At 44.2% G+C, this 18,878-nt stretch overlaps 1 long non-coding RNA gene across 1 annotated transcript in view; it reads left to right on the plus strand.

Moving 5' to 3' along the window:
* LOC129336905 (uncharacterized) overlaps positions 1 to 18,878 on the plus strand; it is a 46,468-nt gene that overhangs the window by 9,034 nt on the left and 18,556 nt on the right. The window contains exons 2-3 of the long non-coding RNA XR_008597756.1: positions 3,921 to 4,013; positions 5,586 to 5,696. This is a non-coding gene — a long non-coding RNA (uncharacterized LOC129336905). The remainder of the gene's footprint in view (positions 1 to 3,920; positions 4,014 to 5,585; positions 5,697 to 18,878) is intronic.

Consider the following 18,878-nt stretch of genomic DNA (forward strand, 5'->3'; position numbering starts at 1 on the left):
AAGGACTCTTGGAAGAGGCTGATTTTCTGAATACATTTCAGTCTGGTTTCAGGCCATGGTTTGGAACAGAAATAGCTTGGGTTGCCTTGATTGATGACCTTTACCAAGAAATAGATGAAGGAATGTGACTTGCTAGTCTTGCTGGATTTCTTGGTGGCCTTCAATACTATAGTATCCTGCTGAGCTGCCTCTTGGCACTGGGATTAAGGGGCATTGTGTTATGGTAGTTTGAGTCCTGTCTGGGAGGGTGGTCTCAGAAGGTGGTGCTGGGGCCATTGTCATGTGGGATTCTGCAAGGTTCAATCTTGATCCCCATGCCATTTAATATCTATATGAAGCCACTGCGAGAAGTCATCAGGAGGTTTGGGCTGTGGTGTCACCAATATACAAATGATATTCGGTCTTTTCTACCTAATTCCAAGGATGCTGGTGATGTTTTGAAACAGGGCTTGGAGTCAGTAATGGGCTGGATGAGGACCAATACGCTGAAATTTATGAGGGTCCCTTACCCCCTCAGATTTCTTTAAAGAGGATGCAACTTCCATTTAATGAAGGAAGATTTGGTTTTCTTGACTTTAGTTTACATCATCAGGCATACACATACTAATTATTGGGACTGCTCATTCCGGGTGAATCTTGGGCTCTTTTGGAGGCTTCTTATATGGTCTTCTTTTTTAAATGGAGTGTAATAAGGTATATTTATGTTAAAATGGAGTCTGTTTTTCCCCAAATTTCTGCAGTTAGAGAACTATGAGGCATAATGTCATGACAATATCAATTTGACCCATTTTCACACTCTAAATTAACAAATTGGAAGGAAATCTTTTTCTATGGAAGTATTGGACAGACAGGAGGATGTTTACTGTGGATCAATTGATAGGTTATGATGATGAGTTTACTCATTTTCTTAGCTGTTAGCTTTTGCTGAACAGCAACATTTACAATCACAACATTTCTTGGTATCCAAGTATGGCCCTGTAGCATCAAGTGTTTCAGAATCTCCCCTACTTCTGAAACCTCTTATTGAATCTATGAAAAAACAAAACCTATAATGTATTGTCGAAGGCTTTCATGGCCGGAGAACGATGGTTGTTGTGGGTTTTCCGGGCTGTATTGCCGTGGTCTTGGCATTGTAGTTCCTGACATTTCGCCAGCAGCTGTGGCTGGCATCTTCAGAGGTGTAGCACCAAAAGACAGAGATCTCTCAGTGTCACAACTACAAATGTCACACTGTGACACTGAGAGATCTCTGTCTTTTGGTGCTACACCTCTGAAGATGCCAGCCACAGCTGCTGGCGAAACGTCAGGAACTACAATGCCAAGACCACGGCAATACAGCCCGGAAAACCCACAACAACCAGAACCTATAATATTTGCTCATAAATGTTTGATATCAGTTAATAAATTGATATGCAGAGTCTCAGGAATATATGGGATAAATAGTTAGAGCGCCCAATTTTTCCAAAGCAATGAAATAAGGCCTTAAGTACTATACATGTTATTTCTATGGAACGTAAGCTGTGACTTCTTCAGCAAAAAAATTATGTTTTGGTGTACTGGACACCACAGCATGTTTTAGTAAAGGATGGACAGCACAATCCGAAGGCCTACTGTGCCGCCAGCGCTTGCATGCCCGCATACCTACGGCACTGCTCAGCCGCTCCCTGAAGACATTCGCAGGAGAGCTACGCTAGCAGCCAAGTCCAGCAAGGCATGGTGAGGATGCAGTTGAGAGCATATGCCATTCCCCTGACAACCCCACCATTATCCCTCAAACGGCATGCCACCCCCTTGACAGGCATGTGAGTGGCAAGCAGAGGCCACAATCCCTACTGCCTGTTGACACCACCCCACCCCAGCCAAAGAGCAGGCAGTTCAGAACCACATGCTCCCAAGGTCACGGTACGTGCATGGAGGCACACAGGTGGGGGGAAGTGCCTGATTAAGGATATGTGGTCCCCATTGGAGGTGCAGCCCAAGGCAAGTGGGGTTTACAGCAACTGCCTTATCTCAGGGGAGGGACCTGCTGCGTGGACGGCCATGGTGGTCCTGGAGCCCATTGTGGGAGCAGCCAGTAGGTATGACCCCCCCCTCCTGGCCACATCACAGAGGGTGACTGCATGGTATGCTCTGAGTCACTTCTGCAGGTGGTGGGATGGGAAGGAGGCTGGCAGGGGCCATAAGCCAAAGCTCTGAGCTGCCCAAGTAGCCTCTCAGTATGTGCCTGGCCTTCATGTGTAATAGCCAGCAGATCTCCCAGGCCACAATCCAAAAGCCCCTCCCCCCAGAGATGGTGAGCTAGCAGGTCATGAGCAGATGGCTCATCCAGCTCGGGCAGCCTTTAGGCTACCTGGGCCGGTCCAATTGAGACCACCACATGCACGCTTCCTCCTCCTCAGACCAGGATTTCATGTGGCTGATGGCTCTTCCCCCAGCATTTGGGCAGGATCCCATGTCCCACCCTGTGTCCCACCCCATCCTCAGAGCCACTGCTTCCCTGGTAGCCTAGGGCCAGGGACCTTCCCTGGGGATTTGCAGTGGGGCTGCCCCAGGAGCAAGGGAACTTGGATGGTAGTTCTTAGTCAGACATTCTGGACGAGACTCTCCTCCTTGAGGTGTACCATGAATTCCGCTAAGGTTCCCCAGAGGGCTCTTGGGCAGAGCTTCTGGCCGCCTCCCCCATGACTTATCTGGGGTCATGGTTACCCTGGTCAGAGGTTATGTAGGGTGCCTGAGGAGCTGATTGGCTGTGGAGAAGAGGGCTCAGCTGCCACGGGGATACGAGTGAATTGGTCAGCATCCTGTGCTCCACCGGGCCGCTTGGGTGGGGCTGGGTGCAGGAGGTGATAGACTTTTCCTGCCTATGGGATGCCTATGGGCTATGCTGTCATTTTTCTTGGTGTAAATTTCTGTTGCTGCTAGGGGTGTTCCCATACCTGAAATGGCTTAGGGAGCTGACTAACTCATGCCCCAACCCCCAGCCCACCCCCATCCTACTGGTACAGGGATTTATACCCTGGTTATGCCTGCACCCACCCACCATGGCTTTTCTCTATAAATAAAACAAAAAAATCCAATTTGAAACTGAATCCTGACCAGATGGAGGTTCTCTGGGTTAGTAGAAAGGCAGACTAGGAACTTATCTTGGATGGGGTTATACTTCCCTTGAAAAGACAGGTTTGTAGGTTGAGAGTGCTGCTCAACACAGCAGTTACTTTAGAAAACAAGGTGGCTGCAGTGGTTCAGGCTGCTTTTGCCCAGCTTTGGTTGGTGTGTTAGCAGCACCTGTGATCCATGCCTTAGTTATATCTAGATTGGATTATTGCAGTCTGCTCTATTTGGGGCTACTGTTGAAGATAATTTGGAAGATGCAGCTAAGGCAGACTTAGCTGGTTGGGGCCAGCTACAGGGAGCATGTAACCCCGATACTACAGCAATTAGACCGGCTACCAATCTGTTCCTGAGAACAATTCAAGGTGTTGAATTCTCTCAGCCAGAACTAACTCAGAGGCAGGGTTGCCAACTTTTAAATTGGCCCCTCTAGTTGTCCGTTTAAACTGTAGCACTTGTCAGATAATGTTATTTAGCTCCATGTAATGAAAAACTTCAGTTGCTTATTTATATATATTAAGCCTTTATTAAAGGGACAGGACCTTTTTTCCTGACCAGTTGGCAACCTTACTCACAGGGTAAGGTGCCTTGAGTTTCCATGGTGGAGAAAGGTGGGGTATAAATGAAGTAAAAGAATAATATATATAGCTAAAGATAGGGGCAGATAGAAAGTGGGTGGGTGCATGTAAAGGGAAAAAAAGAAGCAGGGAAATGTAAAGATATGAGGGCTGCCAGGAGGAGGAAAACAGGATATAGTGTGGGAAGGGTGATACAGGAGAAAGTGAAGTGTCTTCCACAAATCCCTGCAGGTTCCCCATTGAGCCAGTACCACACCGAAATTTTCCAGGGAGCAGTTGCCTGGAAAAGGGAAGGAAGAAAAGCTGAAGATGGAGTGATGGGAGGTAAGTCGGGTGATGGATGGGGAAAAAGAAAAGAAGGCAGGTAAAGGGGAGAGGCTTTGAGGCCTTTCAGGGAACGGAAAGAGGAAATAGTGGGGGAAAGGAAAATGAAGTTTCCTCCCAAAGTCTTGAGGGTTCACTGCTTTTGTATGATTGAATAGATAAAATGTTGGTCTTGGATCAAGGAGACCAGGGCTTTTTTTCTGGGAAAAGAGGTGGTGGAACTCAGTGGGTTGCCCTTGGAGAAAATGGTCACATGGCTGGTGGCCCCGCCTCCTGATCTCCAGACAGAGGGGAGTTTAGATTGCCCTCTGTGGTGTGGAGGGCAATCTAAACTCCCCTCTGTCTGGAGATCGGGGCGGGGCCACCAGCCACGTGACTATTTTCAAGAGGTGCCAGAACTCCATTCCACCGCGTTCCAGGTGAAAAAAAGCCCTGGGGAGACCTCAGTTTGAATCTCTGCTCAACTCTGAGACACACTGAATGACCAATCATTCTTTGATACATATTTTGACTATATGTCACACAAACTGTGAGGCATAGGCTGTATCCACACATTCTTATAGGGGTGCCCCACTCACAGAATGCTGGCGGCTTTTCCCCAGGATTCCAGACCGTTTGCAAAATGGTTGCAGGCGCTGTTTTTTCAGCACCTTTTCTGGGACAGCACTTTCCCATGATCCCAGAAAAGGCACTGAAAAAAATGAAACCAAACAGTTTGCAACCATTTTGCAGAGTCGTCTGGAATCCTAGGGAAAAGTTGCCAGCATTCCATGAGTGGAATGTCCCTATAAGGACGTGTGGAAATAGCCATAGTATGCATTCCTCCATATTTCTGTAACCTGAAGATGAAAGGTTAACAAAATTTTTGTGAGAATATTTTGTACAATGTGTGCAACAAGACTCATTAGCTAAGATTAAACAACAAATGGATTGTTTTAATTTTTCTCATTGTTTTGAATAACTTTTTCCCTGTTTCACATAGTTCTGTAAATCAGACTTCTTTAGTTTGTACTGAATTATATGTAAAAGGAAACTGTGGGGTACTTTCAACTCTGGCCTCCATCACACAGGATCAGATCCTAAGTCAGCCAGGCCCAAAGAGCATTTTGATTCAGAGTCTCTGAATATGCTCCCTTGCAATAAAGTGCTGAAAGAAGATGTCTTCCAAGAAGTTCACGTTACTGGCTGTTGTAAAATAAAATGGATATATTGTTTCTTCCCATTGTCTTCATTTTAAAAACCATGCAGCCTCAAAGGCCAGAGGATGTATTTCAGGACAATTTGAGAACAGTGCTGTAACCAAATATTATCTTCAATTTACTTCTTGTTTCATGTTACTTTTTTGGTCCTTGAGTTCTTCAAAGTTCAGCATTTGCTTGTGACATTACTGTGACTTGCTAACTTTCCCATTATTTGTGCAGTCAACAGGGGAACAATATATTGTGTAATTCTGCATTTAAGTTGCTTGTCACTCAGTGTTTTTAATTCCCATTGATACTCCAGGTACCATGCATCGAAACTGAAGTAGGCTGTCTTGTCTTCCACTAATCTTGAATGCCTTTTGTTTGCAAGGTGTTTTGTATGCATCAGTCAACCAAGGACTCATCCTGAAGAAGCCCTCAGTCAGCACCGAGATCTCGGTGAAAAGGGGAGAGTCGGCTTGTAAAATATTCATAGCAAAAGGTACCTTTTTCACCTTTTGACCCTCCAAGCCTGAAAAAGATTATCAACAGTCAGTGGCAAATCTTAGAGATGTGAAAAAAATCAGAGATGAAATAATTTTGCTGTTTCTCTTCTCCACTTTTGATATGAAAGCTATTCAGAAGATACAATTATCTCCTCACTTTTCTATCACTACATTTGTGTCCAACTTCAAATAGTTTTAACAAATGTATGATGTTGGAGTTACCTACTTGCTCTCTCTCTCTCTCTCTCTCTCTCTCTTCCTTCCTTCCTTCCTTCCTTCCTTTTCAAGAGCCAACATAAATACAGTTTAATTCCCTTGTCATTTTTCTTGAATTAAATGGTAAGTTCTCCACATTTTTGAAGGTTAAAGTTTACAGGAACTGCTAAGACGGTTTCTGAAAATGAAAGAGAGAGAAAAAGATGCCAGAGACCCTTTAACTGAGCACTGTTCTGCAAAAGTCTTGTGCTATTTCTTATAATACTAGAAAGAGATTCATTTTTTCCATAAAAGGAAATAAGAGGGGAAGCATCTATGAAACATAAAAATCTGATGAAATATTTCGGATTTAATTTATAATCTAGTATTTTCTGGATTGTATCCTTTGACTGCAACCCTGTAAACAGTTATAAGGGGCTTAATCCCAATGAGTTCAGTGTGATTTAATGGTAAATAACTGAGCACACAATCAATACCCATTGTGACTTAGCAAATTTCCTCCCTGGAGCACTGAAATTTGAGCATTTCTGTTCAACAAGACAATTTAAGATTATTTTTCAAGTGGGGGTGTATAATTCTGGAGGGACTGCAGTGTACATTGAATCAAGGAGATAAGAAACAGTCCCAGGGTGACCTTTGGCCAACCTCTTTTTCTTAGCCTATCTCGCCTCACAGGGTTATTTTGAGGGGAAAAATGAGACCATCCTACTAGTCATGTACTAGTCACATACTTGAGGACTTTGAATGGAGAATGGGATATAAATGTGAGGATAAATGAATGACAAGAGTGGCAGCTCTGGAAAGGAACAGTGCACACAAAATAAAGAAATCTTTAAAAAAGGAGGGAGGATAATGCAATTGTGGTCATTATTACCAGCAAAGGGTTTAGCCTTTTAATTTTTTATTAAAAAATTGTGCTAGTCCTCCCATGTATGACTACTTTAGCAGGACAAAACTCAGCTACTAAAGATTTTGTTTTTAATAAAAATTGCTGCTGTGATTGACGTTAAAAGCTGTTGCTGGCAACCACATGAACAGCTTAACCTGGTAAAAAGTCCAAGGTGACATAAACCCATAGCTGCCATATTTAAAAAAAAAGTTTTGTGAACTGGCGTACACACATGACCAACACCATGTGCAAGCAACTTAAATGTACCTTGGCTGCAGGGCTCATTTCGAGGGGGAACACGCAGGAATGCAGTTCCAGCAGTTCCCCAAAGAGGTCACATGTCAGGTGGCCCCACCCACCTGACTCTTGGCCATTTGGGGCCCGTTTCATCCTGGATTGGGGCCCGGATCAGGCCTCTGATGGGTGGTGGATCACGCTCCTGTTCAGCAGCAGCCCAATCCTGATCATTTTGGGCCCCTTTTTTCAGCCCCTTTTTGCCATTTTGGGCCCAATTTCGGCCCTGAATGGCCAGGATTGGGTCCAAAGCAGCCAGGATAGGTGATGTCAGGGGGGTGGCATATGCAAATCAGTTATGCTAATGACACATTTCTGGTGATGGCAAGTGGTGTGGCATAAGCTAATGTGTTATGCTAATGTGTTATGCTAATGAGTTCGTCCAGCTCTTTTTCTCAATTCTCAATTCTTTATTGCTATTCGGCCGAAGCCATAAGCCATACAAACACCAACAAAATATAGACTGTACACTTGAACATACCCAATTCACAAGACAGCTCAACATTATCACCAGCTCTTTTTCTACGAAATGACCCCTGCCTGGCTGTAACTGTAACATGTGACAGAGCCATCACATCATTATGGAGTAGTTCCAATTAGCAATGCTGCAAATTTTACAGTGAATATGTTTGACAGTTTGATGGTTGAATTTACCGTGTTGGAACTTACTATACCAATCAGACATGAGTCTCAGTGAGAAAGGAGGACTATAAACAGAGTAAATAAATAAAAATAAACATAAGCGGATCATGACGTCTGTTTGGTTCAGTACCGAACAAAGGCCTGTCAAGGTCATTTTTGTGAATTTATGAAATGCTGCTGATCCAAACAGTTCAGCAGCCATTAATGTTACCCATGAATACAGTCCAATTAAAATTGGTAAAGGACTACTTAGACAAACATTAACCAGTAGGATTTTAAAAAACCATTACATTTACTTATAACAAATTTATATGATTTAACTGTCTATTAAAAGTTTTGCCTGCTGAGAAGAGCAGCAATGGGGATGTTAGGATCTGCCAGGAATGGCATGAGTTAAAGCACTTTATTGATAAGCTGCTAGAATCATATTCCTACTATGTTCCTTGCCAGGAATGGCATTTCTCTACAAGTACATAACATATACAGGATTCTAAGCACAGCCTAATCCCCAGAGTACCCACCCCCTTCAGGAAATAGTTAGCTAAGTCCAAGAGATGAGCAGCAGGACAAAACAGAGATGATGTGTTGGAAACTTCAAGGTCATGAGGCACTGCTTCCCAGGCTAAAGAGAAAACATACAGATAACTGCAGAATAGCCTCCTCCCTTGCAAACTTTCATATTCCAGTCAGAGAACAGCTTCAGCCCCTATCATCAGAGTCAAACAGTACACAGAGCCCTGAAGAATACAAGCAGTACACAGGATCTTGCAGAGTATGACAGGTGATAGCCTGACAGGGTGTGGGGAGTAGAACTCCATCAGACTATGTGAGAATGTTCATGAACAAAACTGTATGGGACTATTATGAAGGAATAGTTAGAAGTTGCTGAAGACATCGACAAGTCAATAAACAAGTCATGGACAGTGTCAGAAAATTGGCTCTCTCTTTTGACTGGCAAACATCTCACAGAGGCAGTGGAGCAATCGTGTTGCCTATAAAATTCAGTGGAAAAAACTCAGTGATTTCCTCAGCTCACAGAAACTTCTAGAACCTGATGCCAAGCTTTAATAGTTCTGTGTAGTTTTGAGTGGCAGCAGGTAATGGGTCAGGTGGCTGGAGTCTGCAGTAATGGGGATGGGTTTGGGCCACTCGGCTCTGGCCTGGGGCATAGCTTGATTGAGGCCTATAACCCCCTTTTTTGAGGGGGATTTTCTTTCTTTCTCTTTATTCCTTCTTTACACCCATTTGGTGTAGTGGTTAAGAGCAGAGATGGGCTCGAACCGCATTACAAACTTCAAAAACCCACGAAAATGGCGATCGCGCGATTGCAATCTGGCGGTTTGTGATCAGCCACAGCCAACGAACCAGTGTTCAGAAGAAGCCTGGTTCAGTGCATTCGGCTGCGGTTCGGGAAGGCAGACACTCAGGCACCAGCAATCAATTCCCCTGGCAACGGAGCCAGGGGAATGCCTGAACTCTGTCTGCACTCCTTCTGTCACCCTGGAAACCCAAATGGAAGCCCAGCTTACCTTGATCGGCAGGTCTTCCTTCCAACCACAGAGCTGCAAAGTGGCTACAAGTTGGGAGAAGACACCCAGGTGAGGGAGGGGGAAGGGAGTGTCCTGTAGCCATGGGCACTCCAATCTCATCCCTGCAAACCCTGATAGGCAGCTCTGACGGCCATCCACAGACCTCCTGCGTTGCTCAATGGGACCTGTGCTTATAAATAGCCATGGGCTCCCAGGCTGGGTTTCACTTTCAGCAAGCAGTGGAGTGGGGTAGAGCTCTTGCTTGCAACTTACCAGCCTTTGAGGAGAGAGACTGAGAGTATAATTCAGCTTGGATTTGGGGATTTGTACACTGGGCCAACGTCAACCGGTGGCTCCAATTGTGTCGAGTGGGAGTTTCCTGGGGGCCTTGGATTGGAGAGGGTATAACTTCAAGATCTCTTTTGCAATCTTGTCCAAACTTGGGTGATGGCTGTAGGAGAGCCTGCAAAAGACTCCCTGGGAATATGGGCTCTGTAAGTGCCACGGGGGCCGTTCCACATCCCACAAACCGCGAACCGGTTCGGCAACAGAAAATGTGTGTTGCAGTTTGCAATCTCAGGATCGTCATTGATACTGAACCGCAAACTGCTGGTTCGTTAATTTTTTTTGGTTCACGCCCATGTCTAGTTAAGAGTGTGGTACTCTAATCTGGAGAGCCGGGTTTGTTTCCCCACTCCTCCACTTGAAGCCAGCTGGGTGACCTTGGGCTAGTCACAGTTCTCTGGAGCTCTCTCAGCCCCACCCATCTCACAGGGTGTTTTGTTGTGGGGATAATAATGACATACTTTATAAACCGCTCTGAGTGGGCATTAAGTTGTCCTGAAAGGTGGTATATAAATCAAATGTTGTTGTTGTTGTTATTCAATTATTAATTCTAAATGTTGGGCACCTCAGGTGTCTGTGCTTGGGGCAGTAGGGCTGTATTTCCCACTGGTCTCAGGGTCACTCACTGCCAGGCTCTGGGGCCACCTTTCATTTTGAGTTTATTATTCAGCTTTATTTCTATTTTGAGCATCTGTGCCGTTGGGTCAGGTGCTTCTCTGCATAGGGGAGCTAGGGATCTCCTCCTCCCTGGTCTCAGGGTCACTACCATGCTCTGGGGCCACCTTTCAGCTCTCTCTAACCCATGGTCCTTCCATGTTGGCTGCCCATAGGGGCATGCGGGCATGCAGGGAGAGGTTGCCAGTTGGCACCCAGCCCACACGGAGAGGGCAGCCACTGATCAAACTCATCTTCATTGGTGGCCACCCATATGTGTGGGCAGGCGGGCAGGGGGGGCACCATTTGGCAGCCGCACAGAGAGGGCAGCCACCCTAACCCATGGTCCTTTCATGGTGACCACCCATATATGTGGGTGGGCAGGCAGGGGGCCACCAGTTGTCGGCCAGCACACACAGAGAGGTCGTCATCAAGGAAACACATTTGGCAGCCACCTCCCCCAGAGAGGGTGGCCACCGACCAAACCCATGGTCCTTCCGTGGTGGCCACCCATAGGTGTGGGTGGGCCGGCGGGCTGGAAGAGGCTGCCAGTTGGTGGCCAGCCCTCATGGAGACAGTGGCCTCCAACCAAACCCATTGTCCCACCATGGTGGCCACCCATAGGTGCGGGAGGGAGGGCAGTCTGGCAGGCAGGGAGGGCTGCCAGTTAGTGGCCAGCCCTCATGGAGAGGGTGGCCACCGAGAAAACCCGTTGTCCTTCAAGGGTGGCCACACATAAAGGTGTGTGGGTGGGCACATGGGGGGTGCCACCAGGTGGCAGCCAACATCCCCACCTCCTAGAAGGGAGGAAGCCGTCTGACTGACTGCCTCACTGACATTGCTTACATTTGGGGGTCTCTCCCATAGTCAATTGGCATGGATGACTCCAATTGTATTGAATGGGACTTTCCTGGGGGCACCATCTTTGGGGGTGTATAACTTGGAGATCTGTATTGGAATCCTGTGAAAACTTAGAGGGTGGCTGAAGTAGAGACTGCTGAAAAGTCTCTGTGAGTATGGGCTGTCTGAGCATAAAGGGGGAACCGTGGGGATCCACAGAACATGAACCATGAACCGGTTCATGAAGCGACGGAAGTTTGTCAATTTCATGGTTCATCAAAAGTGAACGAACCATGGAACTTGTAGTTGGGGGGGGGGAGTTGGTTCGTGCCCATGTCTAAACAGGAGTGTCCAGTATGAGCCCAGCACTCTGTCCTCTACACTGGCTCCAGGTATGTTATTATTCCCTTTTTACAAATTGAGGCTGAAAGTCACCTTGAAGGAATTCAACCACTAAATCATAGTGAGCCCACTGAAGGCTCAGCCCAACCCTTCTGAATGGACCATCTTATACATACTATTAGACACCCCAAATTCTTTACAGTCCAAATCTTAGAATCTCTGGCCCATAGAGTTTTATGGCTAGACTGACGGCTCAGAAGCAGACTTTATATCCACAGCATTCCCTCTGTCATTCTTTGTTATCTGGCAAAACTATTGAAATGTGGATGGGATGTTTTCAATAACTTGTCAAAACACCTGATTCACTTTTCCTCCCAGTGCTCTTAATTATACTGATTACACTCACCACAAAGTCTCTTTTAGGGACAGAAATAAAGAAGTCTTACACTCGTAAATGGGTCTTTTTTTCCAAGGTGGATTCCTGGGATACCCAGGAGACCTACTTTATTAATGAAGCAGTAAGGTGTTTGCCGTAGTAAATCTAAACACATTTCCCCCTTGCCCCCATCAAAAATTAATCAAGTAATTGGAAGCATATTAAAATATGCTAGGTGGAGCTATATCCTGTTGTTAATGTTGATAGAAATTTAATAAGCAGGTAATCAGAGGGAAACTTACTGGCTTGAGCAGATTGGGAATAGGATATAAACCTCTTCACCTCAAACTCACTGACTGGATGTGTGCCAAGTGGGTAGAGATTAACATTTTTTCATTGTCTGAAAACTACCACTGCCCTATGCAATAGGATGATAGCTCATATTAATTCATAGCCAAGTCTGAGTCCAAAGCTCTAAGGCCGATGGGAATAAGAAAAAGTTGGCCAGTAAGTTTCAAACATGGTCTTCTTTACTTTGACTATGGAATCAGGGTTAAGAAGAATGGTCCTGTGTAGATAGCCCCAAAAGTTCAGGAGAACATAATAGTTATAGCAGATGTTGAAACTGCTTTTTAATTACCACAGAAAAATGGAAAGTGACATATTTAGAAAAAAGGAATTTTGCACATAGTTTGGCTTGTTTGCACAAGCTATCTGTGCAGAAGACTCTGTGGTACTTATGGTCTCTTATCTGGGCTCCACAAATTATGATGCTGGCCCTGTCTTAGTTTTAAGTGAAATGTTGTTTGTGATCAATTGACATTAAGACTGAATTTACTTCCTATAAAGCTGGACTCTTGTTTAGTATAGGGTTGCCAGGTCCCCTTACCCTCCCAGTGAGAGGAAGGAGTCTTGACACTTACCTTTTTCTTCTTACCGGCATCATCCACGTGCGTGCATGCAGTGTATGAGAAGCCTCATGCTGCCGTAATGACATCACCTCCAGGAAATGACATCATTGCACAAGGCAGGGTAGGTGTGCATGCTTCACAGTGGGCTGATTTGGGCCCCAAACAGGTCCAATTCAGCCCTTTGGAGACCCAAATTGGTCCACTACGAAGTGTGGGAGTACTCTAAAGGTGGTGTGATGACATCAGTGATGTCGTCGCGTTGCCCCTGGAAGCATGCCTGGAAGGCCTATTCCCTGCCTTCCCCCCCTACTGGCCAGGTAAGCAGTGGCAGGGGGCAACAAGATGGAAGCTGGGGAATACCCCGCCCCCACTGGGAGAATGGGATCCCTAGTTGAAATGTCCCTAGCACAAAATGGGCCATGGGAATAAATTTCATATATTTAATCTGTGCAAGCTGTTTTGTGAAGAACTTGCTCCAGTTGTATACTTAGGGTTTCCAGGCCCCCTTACCCTTCTGGAAGAAAGAGGGGATCTAGTACTTATTGCACAAGGGTGCACTCCTGGCATCGTGCAATGACATCACTTCTGGAAGTGATGTCATCGCACACACCCCAGAAGTACTCCCAGGCTTTATGTAGGGTCAATTTGGGTCCAAAATTGCACTCCCGGGGACTGCATGACATCATTGCACTGTGCTGGGAGCATGTCCCAGGAGGCCTGTCCCCACACCTTTCCCCGCTGCTGGCCAGGTGAGTGGTGGTGGGAGGCAGAAGCTGGGAGCGGGGGATCCCCTGCCCCTACCATGAAACTGCCAACTCTATCAACACTTGTATAGCAAAATCTCCTTGCTTTGATGATGTAGAGCAAACAGTACTGGATTTCAGAAGGAAGCAGCAGAAGCTATGATGAGTTAGATAAACCAGAGCAGAAGCACATTTTGAAGCAAACTTTAAAAACCAAGCTTAAGGTTACCATTTGAATCTGATAAGAATACATAGTCTTATCTGGAGAAGTCTCTCTAGCTTAACCTCTTATTCCTCATCTCCAAAAAAAATGAGTCCCAGGAACATGCAAACTAAGGCTTGGATCCACTGGAGTGTTTCTAAGGATAGAGCAATTTCTATATGTGGAGTACAACTTTCTTCACCCATTCCACTGCAACCCTGAAGTGCTATACACGTTCGGTTTGGGCTGTGCTGAGAGGAGAAAAGAAGAAAGTTGCATTCCCTGTGTGAAAATTCTTCCATCTGCAGAAAAGCTCTAGTGGATCTAAGTCTGTCTTAGCTCATCTCTAGTTATTTTTGCCTTCTTCCTCTGGCTTTCCTCTCAGTATCTCTCTCACTGCCACCATATAAATTGTTACCTCCTCTATGCTCTTCTAAACCCTTTTCTCTTTATATATGATATTCCATTAAGCACAATGTACATAGCTGCCTACACATACAGATGTGTCTACATACATACACATGCACACCTACACAATAGTAATGTTCAACAACTTTTAAGTGCTCAGTGTAAGATATATATGAATGTTAACAACTCCAGTTAAATTTTTGTGGAAGCCAGCATTCATTAATGTATGTTGTGTTAGACACAACAATCACTTTGGACAATCACACAATTTATTTGGGATTGTCAATATTTGCATATGAAAGTCAACATTCAGCAATATTCAGATAATGACCTAGGGTAAAGAGCAGGGGAAATGAGGATTCTCCCTCTTCCCTCCTGCCCTGCATTCCACACTTCTATGTGCGCAACCATCACCACCAGTGGTAAGGGAATGCTCAGATAATTACTTATTGCAGACCTTTTAATTGAGGAGGTCAGCATTAAAAATGATAAAAGCAAGCCACTTTCATGGCCCAAATGCCTTTGTTTAATAGCAACATGAAGTAAAAATGAATCACTGATATTTGAAAGGTCACTTTTGCAAATGGCCAGTACAGTGTGGATTCATTTGTCTCATCCTGCTAAGGAGACCGCAAAATTATTTTTTAATTCTACATAGTACTTTCCACCATTGAATTTATTTATCAAGAATAACATTTACTTAATGTAATTTAGATCTAAATATTTAAAAACCCACTTTGTTTAATGTATTTTCATAGACAAGATATTAAGTAATTACAGGAGATGTGGTGGTCTTTCATTAGGCAGCTAATGACCATCTGGGAATTCAGGCCCCATGGCTGCTCAGAGCGCTCCCAAAGTTCAAGGCAACAGCTAATAGAGTGGTAATGGACTAGTAGGCTGCACAGTGTTATCTTTGTAACCAGACTATAAAAGTTGAGTTAAATCAAGAGATAACTCCACCCATGTTTCAATAAAGACAGAAAAGGAAAACAAATTTTGGTTAAAAGACATTTCAACTTAGCAGGTAGAAGCATTTGTCACATGGGTGTGCTGCTCTATACAATTCTTCTGTGACTTGTTTTTCTTTGGATGTAACTAGATGAAACTTTAGTGTTAGCTTGAGTTGGTGTTACCTCTTGGCATCTGTAATCTTTTTATTTGGAGAAGCCGAGGATTGATTTTCGGAATTCCTGCGTGCAAAACTGTGGCTTTTCTATGAGACATCGCTTGGCATGGCATACTCAGAACAGATATGCCCTCTCTTTTTACGATGAACATATGACAAAGCATCCTCCATGCATGCAGGCCTTCCAAGAGCATCCAAAGAACCACACATAAATAATCCCTCAGGAACCTCCATCTCACCAGCTAGACCTAACCAAAATATCATATGAAAACCAATTGTATGGCTTGCCCAGTTCCTTCAGTTTCCAATGTAACTGGGAGCCCTGGAATTTTGTCATCCTAGTTCCCCCTCCTCCATAGTTAACTTTTCTTAAGCAAGGTGAAGGTGAAAAGTACATGGACAGAACACATGAAGCACTTTTCAGAGGACAAAATGAGGAGGAGGGAAAGGTATCTCAGGTTTTAGAAGAGCACCCAGTACAAGAGGCGGGCACATGGAAGAAAGTAACCCACAGGAGCAGGATAATCAGGAGACATTCTGAGCCTCTGATGCTAAGCAATCAGTTCCAGGATCTCCCCATAGATATTGATTCTGGACCACTGGATCAAGAGCTACTCCCCCAGACTCCTCGAACCTTGAAAGAAACTTCTCAAGCCCCTGCAGATGAGAGGACTCAAGTTTCCATTCCTCAATATAGGAGAAGGCATGTGCTGGTAATTGGGGACTCCCTACTGAGAGGGGTAGAGGTTAAAGTGTGCCAACCGGACTTGTCATCTTGAGAGGTATGCTGTCTACCCGGTGCATGCATCCAATATGTGACAGAAAGGGAAGGAAGACTTATCAAACCCACAGATTATTATCCTTTCCTCCTGGTACATATGAGCACAAATGATATTGCCTGGCACAGTCCAGAACTTATTAAAAGAGATTATGTGGCTCTGAGTAAAAAGGTTAAGGACCAGGGAGCACAGGTTGTGTTTTCGTCAGTTCTTCCTGTCATAGGCCATGGTTTAGGAAGGGAAAGAAGAATGTTGCAAATAAATGACTGGCTATGTAGATGGTGTCATCAGGAGTGGTTTAGTTTTTTGGACCATGGCTTATGCTTTCGAGATGAAGCTCTTCTATCAAGAGATGGTTTCACCTCAGGAGGGTAGGAAAAATGTGTTTGGTAAGAGACTTGCAAACCTGGTGCTTTCAACTAAATCCTATGGGGGAGAGAAAAAAAAGTTCAAAGCCTATAACTGGAGAATGGAACACTGAAGACCTGCAAGGAGTGGAACATATGATAGGAAACATTAACTCACAGGCAAGCACACAAACAAAAACCTTAGGGCATATAACTCATGGCTTCTGATGTCTCTACACTAATGTGCAGAGTATGGGAAACAAGCAGGAGGAACTTGAAGTCCTAATACAGGAAGGGGAATATGACATAATAGGCATTACTGAAACTTGGGTTACTTTCCAACCAGATATCTGTTGGAAGTTTAGCTCTGCTAAAGATGAAAGGTCAATTAAATTCTTGACTTGTCTTGGTGACAACTTCATTTTTCAGAAAGTAGAGAGGGGAACAAGGGGTTCTGCTCTCTTGGACTTGATTCTCACCAACAGGGAAGAACTGGTTGATGAGGTGAAAGTAGTGCGCACCCTGGGTAGCAGTGACCGCGTAATTTTGGAATTTACAGTCTTGGGGAAGTGAAAAGTTGTATATAGTCAGACATATAGGTTGGACTTCAGGAAAGCAAACTTTAACAAACTGAAAGCTATGCTGGGTAGAATCACATGGTCAGAAATACTTAAGGAGAAGAGAGTTCAAAAGGAGTGGGATTTTATTAAAAGTGAAATATTGAAAGCACAATCACAAATTATTTCTATGAGAAGAAAAATGGGAGGAACTTAAAGAACTTAAATAAGCCACTGTGGCTTCATAAACAGCTTTCTAATGAATTGAGAAATAAAAAAGATTCGTTTAGGAAATAAAAGGAGGGCCTTATAACCAAGAATGAATATAAACAAATAACCAATGCTTGTAGGGAGAGTCTTAGAAAAGCTAAAGCTCAGTATGAGCTTAGGGTAGCAAGAGATGCTAAAAACAACAAAAACGGTTCTTTGCTTATGTTCAAAGTAAGAAAAAGTGCAAGGACATGGTAGATTCATTGCAGGGACAGGGAAGTGAAATTGTAACAGGAGATGAAGAGAACTCCTCAATTCCTACTTTTCCTCAGTCTTCTCCTATGAGGGACATGGTGCTCAACATGGCAATAACAGAACACATGATGGGGGAAGGGAGTTACAGCCTAGGATCAGCATAGAGATAGTATATAAACACCTAGTTTCTTTAAATGGAACTAAGTCCTCAGGGCCAGATGAATTGCACCCAAGAGTACTAAAAGAACTCGCAGATGTAATTTTGGAAACTCTGTCCATTATTTTTTAGAATTCTTGGAGATCATGTGAGGTGACAGAAGATCGGAGGCAGGCAAATGTTGTACCCATCTTCAAGAAGGGGAAAAAGGAGGATCCAAATAACTACCAACCCATCAGCTTGACATCTATACCTGGAAAAGTCTTAGAACAAATCATCAAACAGTTACTCCCTGAGCATTTTAAAAGGATGGCTGTGATTACTAAGAGCCAGCATGGGTTTCTCAAGAACTAGTCATGTCAGACTAACCTTATCTCTTTTTTTGAGAAAGTTACTCCCTTCTTGGATCAAGGGAATGCTGTAGACATAGTTTATCTCGATTTCAGTAAGGCTTTTGATAAAGTTCCACATCATATCCTTGTCAACAAGTTGGTAAAATGTGGTTTGGATCCTATTATTACTAGGTGGATCTGTAACTGGTTGACAGATCACACCCAAAGAGTGCTAGTTAATGGTTCCTCATCCTCTTGGAGAAGAGTGACAAGTGGAGTTCCTCAGGGATCTGTCCTAGGACCTGTTCTGTTCAACATTTTTATAAATGATTTGAATGAAGGAATAGAGGGAATGCTTATTAAATTTGCAGATGATACTAAATTGGGAGGGATAGCAAATATGGTCAAAGAGAGTAAGAATACAGGATGATCTTGACAGGCTGGAAAATTGGGCTAAAACAAAATGAATTTCAACAGAGATAAATGCAAAGTTCTGCATTTAGGAAGGAAAAATCAATTATAGGATGAGGGAGATTTGTTTTGGCAGTAGTATGTGCGAAAAGGATCTAGGAGTCTTAGTAGACCATACACTGAACATGAGTCAGTAGTGTGATATGGTAGCTAAAAAGGCAAATGCAGTTTTGGGCTGTATCAACAGAAACACAGTGTCCAGATCACGAGAAGTGATGGTATCACTCTACTTTGCTCTGGTTAGACCTAATCTAGAGTATTGTTTTCAGTTTTGGGAACCCCATTTTAACAAGGATATAGATAAGCTGGAACATGTCCAGAGGAGGGCAACGAAGATGGTGAAGGGTCTGGAAACCAAGTCCTATGATGAAAGGTTGAAGGAGTTCAGAATGTTTAGCCTGGAGAGGAGACAACTGAGAGGTGATATGATAATCATCTTCAAGTACTTGAAGGGCAGTCATATAGAGTATGGCGCAGAGTTGTTTTCCGCTGTCCCAGAAGGTCAGACCAGAACCAACGGCTTGAAATTAAATCAAAAAAGTTTTCTGCT

This window comes from Eublepharis macularius, chromosome 1 (assembly GCF_028583425.1).
Source record: "Eublepharis macularius isolate TG4126 chromosome 1, MPM_Emac_v1.0, whole genome shotgun sequence".
NCBI classification, from domain to species: Eukaryota; Metazoa; Chordata; class Lepidosauria; order Squamata; family Eublepharidae; genus Eublepharis; species Eublepharis macularius.